Genomic DNA, 12,405 nt, shown 5'->3' with positions numbered 1-12,405 from the left:
GAAAGTTGGTTTTAAACCGGAAGTGAACAGTAACGAAATCCTAGACACAGAATGGAATATATACCGCAAGGATAGGATAAACGCCAATGGTGGAGGAGTATTTATAGCAGTAAAGAATTCAATAATATCCAGTGAAGTTATTAGCGAATGCGAATGTGAAACAATCTGGGTTAAGTTAAGTATCAAAGGTGGGTCAGATATGATAGTCGGATGCTTCTATAGACCACCTGCATCAGCAACCGTAGTAGTTGAGCGCCTCAGAGAGAACCTGCAGAATGTCGTGAAGAAGTTTCGTGATCATACTATTGTAATAGGGGGAGACTTCAATCTACCAGGTATAGAATGGGATAGTCACACAATCAGAACTGGAGCCAGGGACAGAGACTCTTGTGACATTATCCTGACTGCCTTGTCCGAGAATTACTTCGAGCAGATAGTTAGAGAACCAACTCGTGAAGCTAACGTTTTAGACCTCATAGCAACAAATAGACCGGAACTTTTCGACTCCGTGAATGTAGAAGAGGGTATCAGTGATCATAAGTCAGTGGTTGCATCAATGACTACAAGTGTAATAAGAAATGCCAAGAAAGGAAGGAAAATATATTTGCTTAACAAGAGTGATAGGGCACAAATCGCAGAATATCTGAGTGACCACCATCAAACGTTCATTTCTGAGGAAGAGGATGTGGAACAAAAATGGAAAAAATTCAGAAACATCGTCCAGTACGCCTTAGATAAGTTCGTACCGACTAAGGTCCAAAGCGAGGGGAAAGATCCACCGTGGTATAACAATCATGTACGAAAGGTACTACGGAAACAAAGAAAGCTTCATCATAGGTTTAAGAGTAGTCGAATCATAGCTGATAAGGAAAAGCTGAACGAAGCGAAAAAGAGCGTAAAGAGAGCAATGAGAGAAGCATTCAACGAATTCGAACATAAAACATTGGCAAACAATCTAAACAAGAACCCTAAAAAGTTTTGGTCATATGTAAAATCGGTAAGCGGATCTAAATCCCCTATTCAGTCACTCGTTGACCACGATGGCACCGAAACAGAGGACGACCGAAGAAAGGCAGAAATACTGAATTCAGTGTTCCGAAACTGTTTCACTGCGGAAAATCGTAACACGGTCCCTGACTTCAGCCGTCGCACGGACGCCAAAATGGAAAATATTGAAATAAACGATATCGGAATTGAAAAACAACTGCTATCACTTAGTAGCGGAAAAGCATCCGGACCAGACGAGATACCCTTAAGATTCTACAGTGATTATGCTAAAGAACTTGCCCCCTTTCTATCAGCAATTTATCGTAGATCGCTGGAAGAACGTAAAGTACCTAGCGACTGGAAGAAAGCGCAGGTCGTTCCCATTTTCAAGAAGGGTCATAAATCAGATGCGAATAATTATAGGCCTATTTCGCTTACGTCAATCTGTTGTAGAATAATGGAACATGTTTTGTGTACTCGTATTATGACGTTCTTAGATAATACAAATCTCCTTCATCATAACCAACATGGATTCCGCAAACAGAGATCATGTGAAACTCAGCTCGCCCTATTTGCCCAAGAAATTCACAGTGCCGTAGACACTGGCGAGCAGATTGATGCCGTATTCCTGGACTTCAGGAAGGCATTTGATACGGTTCCGCACTTACGTTTAGTGAAAAAAATACGAGCTTACGGAATATCGGACCAGGTTTGTGATTGGATTCAGGATTTCCTAGAAGAAAGAACACAACATGTCATTCTTAACGGTTCAAAATCTGCAGATGTAGAGGTAATTTCGGGAGTACCGCAGGGAAGCGTGATAGGACCTTTATTGTTTACAATATACATAAATGACTTAGTTGACAACATCGGTAGCTCCGTGAGGCTATTTGCAGATGACACGGTTGTCTACAAGAAAGTAGCAACATCAGAAGACTCGTACGTACTCCAGGAGGACCTGCAGAGGATTAATGCATGGTGCGACAGCTGGCAGCTTTCCCTAAACGTAGATAAATGTAATATAATGCGCATACATAGGGGCAGAAATCCATTCCAGTACGATTATGCCATAGGTGGTAAATCATTGGAAGCGGTAACGACCGTAAAATACTTAGGAGTTACTATCCGGAGCGATCTGAAGTGGAATGATCACATAAAACAAATAGTGGGAAAAGCAGGCGCCAGGTTGAGATTCATAGGAAGAATTCTAAGAAAATGTGACTCATCGACGAAAGAAGTAGCTTACAAAACGCTTGTTCGTCCGATTCTTGAGTATTGCTCATCAGTATGGGACCCTTACCAGGTTGGATTAATAGAAGAGATAGACATGATCCAGCGAAAAGCAGCGCGATTCGTCATGGGGACATTTAGTCAGCGCGAGAGCGTTACGGAGATGCTGAACAAGCTCCAGTGGCGGACACTTCAAGAAAGGCGTTACGCAATACGGAGAGGTTTATTATCGAAATTACGAGAGAGCACATTCCGGGAAGAGATGGGCAACATATTACTACCGCCCACATATATCTCGCGTAATGATCACAACGAAAAGATCCGAGAAATTAGAGCAAATACGGAGACTTACAAGCAGTCGTTCTTCCCACGCACAATTCGTGAATGGAACAGGGAAGGGGGGATCAGATAGTGGTACAATAAGTACCCTCCGCCACACACCGTAAGGTGGCTCGCGGAGTATAGATGTAGATGTAGATGTAGATAAATGCAGCAGTTTCACACAGCGTACGGCCATGGGCACGGCCAACCACAATTGCCTCTTTTCCCACTCTGCCTTCCTTACATTTACCCATATTTACTTACAATGTCCGCTTGAAATCACCTCCTTACTCCGTATTTAAGCACAATGTCCGCTTGAAACGTAAACATCTCTCTGATCTCTATTGTCCTATGTTCGCGTAGAGGTAGCACACGCCCGGTTGAGAGCGTGACTCGACCACTGCGCTATCTGTGAATGCTTAACGACTCATCTGTGCGTGCGCAATGCGGTGACTAATTTTTTGTCCCGTGAGCTTACAACCTTTTATTGTTTATGTAGTCTCTCTCTCTCTCTCTCTCTCTCTCTCTCTCTCTCTCTCTCTCTCTCTGTCTCTCTCTCTAAGTGGAGACAAACTTTCTTTGAATAGTTCCTCTGCCTTTACTACGTTTGCACAACTCATCGGTTAAGATGATTTTTCCCGACGCTGATCAATGCGACTTGTGCTGTTTCCAACTTGTATTCTAGAACATTAAAGAATATTGTAAAGAAAAATCGTCGTAAAGTGCTGCGACTAGTTAAATCATGTACGTCATCATCACATTCTCAATGCGAAATTTCCCTCTATCACACATTGACGGAAATCAATAAACGTAATACTTATATGAATATGGTGTCTGTTCTTTCGGACATGTCCGAAAGAACAGACACTATATCCATATAAGTATGTAGTTCTGGCAACACCGGCCATGCCCTTCTTCTTCTGTGCGGATGCACACATATTTCCCGTACTCTTACGGGACTTGGTAAGAATGTCTTTCACGAGCAATGAGAGTGTTGGGGTGGGACGCTACGAATGTAATGTGTGGACATACAAGATGAGAATGTGGGTCTCGCGGGAGGCGTGCGCTAGATAGTCCCTGCAGTAGCGCTATCCTCTGTGCCCTCGGTGGCTCAAAGGGATAGAGCGTCTGCCATGTAAGCGGCAGATCCCGGGTTCGAGTCCCGGTAGGGGTACACACTTTCACCTGTCCCCGTTGATATATATCAACGCCCGTTAGCAGCTGAAGGTATTAATATAATTAGAATTTCAGAAAACGTTGGTGAAGGAAGCTGGGGGCAATAGAGAGTACTTTGTAGAATGATGCTGGTCATATAAATTTATGGGCGCCTCTCGTCTGTACGGACGAGGCACAGTGATTAAAACACTAGCCGTGCATTCGCGAGTGTCGGGGCTCAAATCCTGGTCCTCCTATTCAGACTCAGGTTTTCACTAAGTCCGTCAATGCGTTAAACTCGTGGTTTTCAAGTATGGTCTGCCCAATCAATGGGGATTCATTAGGAATGTGTAAGAACCTTATGCTGACCTCTGCTCGACAGGGGGAAGTCGAGATCTGTCGTGATGCCGGATCCCATTTTCTGTGTGGATGCTGTGGCAGGAGAGCTTGCGCTTGGGGGGGGGGGGGGGGTCACATGTGGCTCTTAGTTGATGTTTCTGACTACTGGTAGGTGGCCTACGTTGCTATTCTCTGGAGTGTCTGACACGTCTTCTGTGCGATTCTTCTGGGCTAGTCTCCTAGACTAGGTAACTGACTGGCCGTCAACTGAAAGGAGACGTTCTTTGATTGTCGGTTGGTAGTTCATGGGTACAATCCCAGGATAAACTGAGATCATTCGAAAATGAAGAACAACTAATAATGTGAATATGGTAATTGGTGCTTTGAAAAGAGCACACCCGTTTTCCGTCCTCTTGTTTCCAGAATTTGAGCTTAATGACTGACGTTTACAAAACGTTAAACCATAAATAATTTTATCATGTGTATGTTAGCTCAGAAACCACTTCAAAGAAAGTGTGATATATTGAAACAGGTGCTGCAGGACCCGGTACTGTTACTGGTAATTCTTCTGGGCTGCTAAGGTAGTGGTTCTTCAATTTTATTTTCTTACCGTCTAATAAGGAACTGCACTGGAAATACTCAGAAGTGTTCCTGATTCTGTTGTAGCTTTCTGACTGACATGACGGACACTGGAGAACAATCCTTGTGAAAGATAAAACTTTACTATTGAACTGTCATATACGAAAGATAAAACTTATCTATCCATTTGCAGAGCTACTGTCCTTGTATCATTAAGTGCCATGGTTTTTTCTTATGTATCAAAATTGTCCCCATCTTTATACTTTTCGATAACTTCTCTGTATAGCCATAGATAATAGAGCAGTTCGTTAATGTAGATGAACTTTTGGTTTCAGAGGACTTCACTCATGATTGCCTGGTCTATGTACGAAGAAGAACTAGAGATGGCATTTATCTAGAGATGGCATTGGGACAATTTTGACAGGCAAAAAGATGACATGAAAACTATACGTGGACAGTAGCTGTATGGAATCGATGGATAAGTTTTACGTTTCACAGATGAGAAAAATTATGCCTGCCAGTCAGGCCGCGTTTTCACTGTATCTATGCCACTCTCTGGCGTCTTAACTGTCAGTCAGTCAAGACTCAATGACAGCAGGTGCATTCTAAAGATACCCAATGCAACTCTGGATGTAACGCAAGGAAAAAAAGTTGCGTATATGAAGGCCATACATTCTGGAACATCCACTCGCAGCTAAGACAATCGGTCGTGAATGCCTTCGGAGTTCGACTAGCTACATTCTCCATGTGCTATCACAGATCTTTACCACCCACAGCGGCGTCTCACATTTGGCAGCAGAAACACACGTTTCTGACAGCCGCCTACACCGGTCGCGCAGAAACGTGGTGCATCCGGTGACTCGTGCCCGCTGGGCCACGCCCTCAGCAGCTCTGGCTGAGAGCTCCCTCTGCCGCCGCGATGTACGGCGGCCGGGGGCAGCTACATGGCGCAGTCTCAGTCTCAGTCTTCCACAGTCCTCCGTCTTACTCAGCTTTCGACAGTTGGCACGTATGAGCGTCACACTGCAAGATGCTCGTTGGATTGCTTCTCGTAAAAGTTGGAGATTATTGTTGTTTCTTCCCTTGTTAAGTTTCTTCGCAACGTCTGCAGAAACCTACATGTTAAGTAAAACTTCTGTTTACTGCATTTATACAGGGTGAGAAGTATTTAAACCGACCAACTCTGGGAGGTTGTAGGGGACATCGAAACAAATATTTTTCCCTAATGTAATTTTTTCTCATGAGGAATATTTAAAATGGTAGAGGAAGATTTCTCAGCCGACATATTAATTAAACCAACAAACACTTTTCCATTTTTTAATGACCAAGAGACAACACATTAACACAACCCAATTTCAGTTACAGTAGATTTTCAAAAATGCCTCCGTTGACACGTAAAGAAAGATTACACAGTTGGATCATATTCTGTCTGACACGGGCAAAAAGCCCAGGAGTATCCTGAATTGTTCCTGCTGCTGCTACTATCCTGGCAAACAGATCCTCTTCTGATGCAACAGAAGCTGCATAAACGAGGTTGCTCATCTCTCCCCATAGAAAAAAGTCCAGAGGGGACGTATCTGGGTATCTAGCAGTCCACGTTTCTGGGAACCGTCGGTCCAGAAATCGAAACACACGATGACTGAACTGCGCCAGCTCCCCTTCGTGTTGGAACCACATACGTTATGTTCTAGGGAGCGGGACGTCTTCCAGCAATTCTAGTAATGGTCTGGCGAGAAAATTGTAATAGCGCCTGCAATTTAATGGCCTAGGTAGCAGATACGGCCCAATTAAACAGTCCCCGACAACAGCAACCCACACATTAACGAAGAACCGCACTTGATGAGCGCTAGTAACTGTGGCATGCCGGCCGGAGTGGCCGAGCCGTTCTAGGCGCTTCAGTCTGGAACCGCACGACAGCTACGGTCGCAGGTTTGAATCCTGCCTCGGGCATGGATGTGTGTGTCGTCTTTAGGTTAGTTAGGTTTATGTGGTTGTAAGTTCTAGGGGACTGATGACCTCAGATGTTAAGTCCCATAGTGCCCAGAGCCATTTGAACCAATTTTTGACCTGTGGCATGTGGGTTATCCTCACTCCAAACATGTGAATTGTGCATGTTGAAGACTCCATCACGCCCGAACAACACAGAGGATGGAAATGTAGGATGCATTTCACACTGTTGCAGCTACCACTGCAAAAAATGTGCTCTGGGTAGATAATCAACTGGTTCCAGGTTGTGGACACTTTGTAAGTGAAATGGAAGTAACAATTGCTCTCAAAGGACTCTTCTTACATTCGTCTGATTCGTGCCCATGTTACGTGCAATTGCACGAGTGCTGATTGAAGGATTCCGCTCCACATGCTGCAAGACAGCTTCCTTAAATTGCACCTTTCTTACCGTGCGACGGAGTCCATGTCCAGGTAATCTGCTAAATGACCCGGTCTCACGCAGACGTTGGTACACAGCAGCAAAGGTCGTATGATGCGGGATACGGTGATTAGGATATTGTTGATAAACCAGCTGTGCAGCTCGTCCGTTGTGGTGCGCTACGTAGTACGCACCAACCATATCAGTTTACTCACTCCAGGTGTATGGCTCCACTAGTAAACAGAGACAATGCACTACTACACTGGTGGACAGCAGTTGCCTACAACTGAAGATCGTAATACGGCCTCTAACAATTGAAGAGCGTAATACGGCCTCCACCGGTTTAAATAATCCTCCTAGGAAAAAATAACATTATGGAAAAATATTTGTTTTGATGTCCCCTACAACCTCCCAGAGTTTGTCGGTTTAAATACTTTTTATTAAATACTTTTCACCCTGTATATCCGCTGCTCATTTATGCTCCTATCCAACTTCCCTGCTATGACAGCTGCTGTACCACTCTCTAGCCCATCTCTCCTTACTGCTGTGTACGAAGTAGTACACAACACTCCACTGTAGAACACGTACTTATTCTTCTTTCGTTTGTTTTTCTTTTCCCTGTGAAGACCAATGCTGCCTCACACGATTTTTGGGAAATATGAGGATGGAAAAGTTCCACTATAGGCTGTGTTACGACGTGAAGTCAAGAGCCTGCACGCCAGTCGTGAACGATAGGGAAGAGAAGGCTGTGAGAAGAAGTCAGTCAGTCGCACGCTCACCGGACTCCCTTCAGGACGACAATGCGACAGCAACTGAACTATGTGAAGAGGACATAAGCGCCGCGACCGACTGGTGACAGCCCAATTCAATAGCAGCTTCAAGATCAGCGACTTCGATAGCCATTTTTTTAAAATATGTACTATTGAACCGTCCCCTTACAAAAATTATACATGATTGTGCTTCAACTGACACACAGTACTTTTAGCGCAACGCAGTCTGACTTTCAATAATCCCTACAAAAGAATGGCCCTGACTAACAATAACCTATACCTTTCATCAGTCACTTACCACACAAAAATCTTGGTTACTCGAGCTACTGCAATACAGCGAGCGCCACTACTGCCAGCTAAATAAAAGATTCAAGCTACTGAAGGCCATAACTACTGATAGGTACAGTTAGCAAATGAAAGATTTTGACAGAGAACAAACAATGTATTTACCTTAATAGTGTTCAAAAGTCATAATATATATAGCAGTTCATGACATCCAGTATTACAAATTTACTGTCTCTGATGGACACACGTCCAGATCATCCGCTCTCAAAACTCCGCCATTTCTCCCCCCACATCCAAGGCTGCTGGCGGCTTACCTCCAACTGCGCAACGCTACGCGCTGTACAAATCCAGCCGCCCAACACTACAATAGCAAACAACAACGCAAACCAGCCACAGACTGCACACAGCACAGCCAGTGATTTTCATACAGAGCGCTACGTGGCGTTACCAATGAGAAAGCCTAAAGAGCCTACTTACACTATCAAAAAACAGTCTCAGACCAATGAGTAAGAACCTCCTTCTGCTGGAGAATTACTAGTGATTCACCAGCAGAAGGAGGTTCGTACTCATTGGTCTGAAGATGACCACAGTAGTGGTTGGAACCGGTCACCGTAATAAATAAATTGTGATCAAGACTGTTTCTGATAGTAAATATTTGTAACACATTGATCACTGTTCACTCCCATAATGTACTCAAAAGTAACTGCGATAGCTGCATCAGCGCTAGTCACTTCGCTTTTACTCTCTATGTAGCACAGACTTGGGATTGTCTATTCTGAAGAAGATTGGTTTTATTGTACCACGTCCTCTGCTTGCAACACATCTGTGTGGTTGCCAAAGTATTGTGATTTTCTTATTGTAATATAACACATCAATACGACTTAAATGAAATTTTCACTCTACAGCGGAGTGTGCGCTGACATGAAACTTCCTGGCAGATTAAAATTGTGTGCCGGACCGAGACTCGAACTCGGGACCTTTGCATTTCGCGGGCAAGTGCTCTACCAACTGAGCTATGCAAGCACGACTCACAGCTTTAATTCCGCCAGTACCTCGTCTCCTACCTTCCAAACTTGGGTAGCTCAGTTGGTAGTGCACTTGCCCTCGAAAGGCAAAGGTCCCGAGTTCGAGTCTCGTTCCGGCACACAGTTTTAATCTGCCAGGAAGTTTCATTAATACGACTTATTTGATTGTTTGTCTAGCGAAGCGAGTACACAGAATTCCTAGAAACTACAGGCTCAATCACGTTTTTTGTGTTTTCTTTGAGAGAACGGCGGAAATCTTGAATCTTGCAGTAGCATATCGAATAACAGGTGCATCGTCCAGTGCTTATAACATCACGACCCATCTGTCCCGAAACCATGGAATGAGAACAGCTTAGGGAATCCCCTGGCACTGTTGAGCCGACCTGGCCGGCCTGCGGCGACCTCGAGAGGTGGCCTGGTGGGATGCCAGCGGCACCTGCCGCTCCTCACCTTGGCATTTCCACGCCGGCGCCTGCGCCCCGCCCCCAGGCCGCCTCACGTGCGGCAGTCACGGGTCACCAGTCACAGCGGCACGGCGCCGGCACGCACTCCAGCCGGAGACCTGGTCAGGCGGATGGCCCTGTTGCGCCACTGTAGCGAACCTCCTGTCATACTCTCTCGTGGCTCCCACTACTTCCAGGATGCTGGACCACATGCGAGAAGCTCTTCTATTCTATTGTTTTTAGCAAACAGAACACAGCATATTGTTCTCAATGGAGAAACGTCTACAGACAAGGTAATCTCTGGCGTGCCACAGGGGAGTGTTATGGGACCATTGCTTTTCACAATATATATAAATGATCTAGTAGATAGTGTCGGAAGTTCCATGCGGCTTTTCACGGTTGATGCTGTAGTATACAAAGAAGTTGCAGCATTAGAAAATTCCAGCGAAATGCAGGAAGATCTGCAGCGGATAGGCACTTGGTGCAGGGGATGGCAACTGACCCTTATCATAGACAAATGTAATGTATTGCCTTTATCCTTTATTGTATGATTATATGATAGCGGAACAAACACTGGTAGCAGTTACTTCTGTACAATATCTGGGTGTATGCGTACGGAACGATACGAAGTGGAATGATCATATAAAATTAATTGTTGGTAAGGCGGGTGCCAGGTTGAGATTCATTGGGAGAGTCCTTAGAAAATGCAGTCCACCAGCAAAGGAGGTGGCTTACAAAACACTCGTTCGACCTATACTTGAGTATTGCTCATCAGTGTGGGACCGTACCAGGTCGAGTTGACAGAAGAGATAGAGAAGATCCAAAGAAGAGCGACGCGTTTCGCCACATGGTTATTTTGAAAGCGTGATAGCGTTGCGGATATGTTTAGCAAACTCAAGTGGAAGACTCTGCAAGAGAATGTAGCTGTCCAGGTTTCGAGAGGGTGTGTTTCTGGATGAGGTATCGAATATATTGCTTCCCCCTACTTATACCTCCCGAGGAGATCACGAATGTAAAATTAGAGAGATTCGAGCGTGCACGGAGGTTTTCCGGCAGTCGTTCTTCCTGTGAACCATACGCGACTGGAACAGGAAAGGAAGGTAATGACAGTGGCACGTAAAGTGCCCTACGCCACACACCGTTGGGTGGCTTGCAGAGTATAAATGTAGATTCAGATGTAGATATTCAATCAGTCGTAGACCAGTCTGGTGTGGCAATAGAAGACAGCAAGCTGAAGTATTAAATTTCACGTCTCAGGGATGGAATCATTTCCGAAACAGCAAAGTTTGCAAACTGTTCTCTTCCCATCATGGTTACAGTACAGCGTACATGGCAAAATGGGGCTATTCAAAACCGACGTCGAGGCAATTGCGGTGTACTGTGGCCCACAGATGACGGGACCGAACAGTGGCTGAGGAGACGTCTACGGGCGTAAAGACGTGCACTTCTTGAGCAACTGACCGTCCAGATAACCCAAGGAGCTACCAGCGGTATCTCCTCGTTGGCGGTTTAGCGAACGTTGCTGCAAGTGGGTCTCCACAGCAGTTGCCTTGTTCTTGCATCCATGATGACTGCTGTTCATCGGCAGTGAAGGCTGGAATTTTCACACCAATTCCGCACCTGGACGTTCGCTGAAATGAATTAGATTTGATGCTCCCTCGGCGTGGCACGTCTGAAAGAAAACACTCTGCAACAATCGTCGGAAGGTTCCACGCCGGACGAGGGAGCGTTACGGCCTGGGGAATGTTTCCGTGGCACAAAACAAGCATTTGAGATGTGTTGCTACAGACGATTGCTAAAAATTTGGTGGACTGATAAGGTAAGGAATGAGGGGGTTCTGCGCAGAATCGGCGGATGAAGAATACATGGAAATCGCTGACAAGAAGGGACAGGATGATAGAGCATCTGTTAAGACGTCAGGGAATAACTTCAATGGTAACAGAAGGAGCTGTAGAGGGTAAAAACTATAGAAGAAGACAGAGAATGGAAAACACCCAGCAAATAATTGAGCACGTATGTTGTAAGTGCTACTGTGAGATGAAGAGAGTGGCAAAGGAGAGGAATCTGTGGCGGACGGCATCAAACCAGTCAAAAGACTGATAACTCAACTCAAAGAAACCGAACCTTTCGAAGACTCAAGTAAGCGCTTTCCACATTCAACCTCTGGTCCTATGTAAAATCGCTAAGTGTGTCTAAGGTTTCTAGCTGCTTATTGACCAGTCTGGTGTGGCAGCTGAAGATAGTAAGACGAAAGCCGAGGTTTTAAATTTCACGTTGAAGAAATCGTTCACGCAGGAGAATGGTACAAACATACCGTCGTTTGATCTCCGAACAGACTTCGGTATGGACGACATAGTAATAAGCGTCCGTGGAGTAGAGAAACAACCGAAAGAGTTGAAAACAAATAAGTCACCTTTTCAGGATAAAATCCAAACTCGGTTTTTCACAAATTACTATACAGCACTGGGCCCTTACCTAGCCTGCATTTATTACAAATCTCTCACACCAATATTGCTAACAACGGTTTGCTGCAGAGTTCTTGAACACATTCCCAGTTCGGATATTACAAATTTTCTTGAGACCGAGATGCTTATGTCCACGAATCAGGATGGTTTTAGAAACCCTCGTCGAAACTCATCTTGTCTTTTTATCACATGATATACAGCGAAATGGTTCAAATGGCTCTGAGCGCTATGGGACTTAACTACTGAGGTCATCAGTCCCCTAGAACTTAGAACTACTTAAACCTAACTAGCCTAAGGACATCACACACATCAATGCCCGAGGCAGGATTCGAACCTACGACCGTAGCGGTCACGCGGTTCCAGACTGTAGCGCCTAGCACCGCTCGTCCACTCCGGCCGGCATATACAGTGAACTATAGATGAAGGGCAACAGACAGATTC

The sequence above is a fragment of the Schistocerca serialis genome, chromosome 2 (genome assembly GCF_023864345.2).
Source record: "Schistocerca serialis cubense isolate TAMUIC-IGC-003099 chromosome 2, iqSchSeri2.2, whole genome shotgun sequence".
NCBI classification, from domain to species: domain Eukaryota; kingdom Metazoa; phylum Arthropoda; class Insecta; order Orthoptera; family Acrididae; genus Schistocerca; species Schistocerca serialis.
This window is presented reverse-complemented; position numbering follows the sequence as displayed.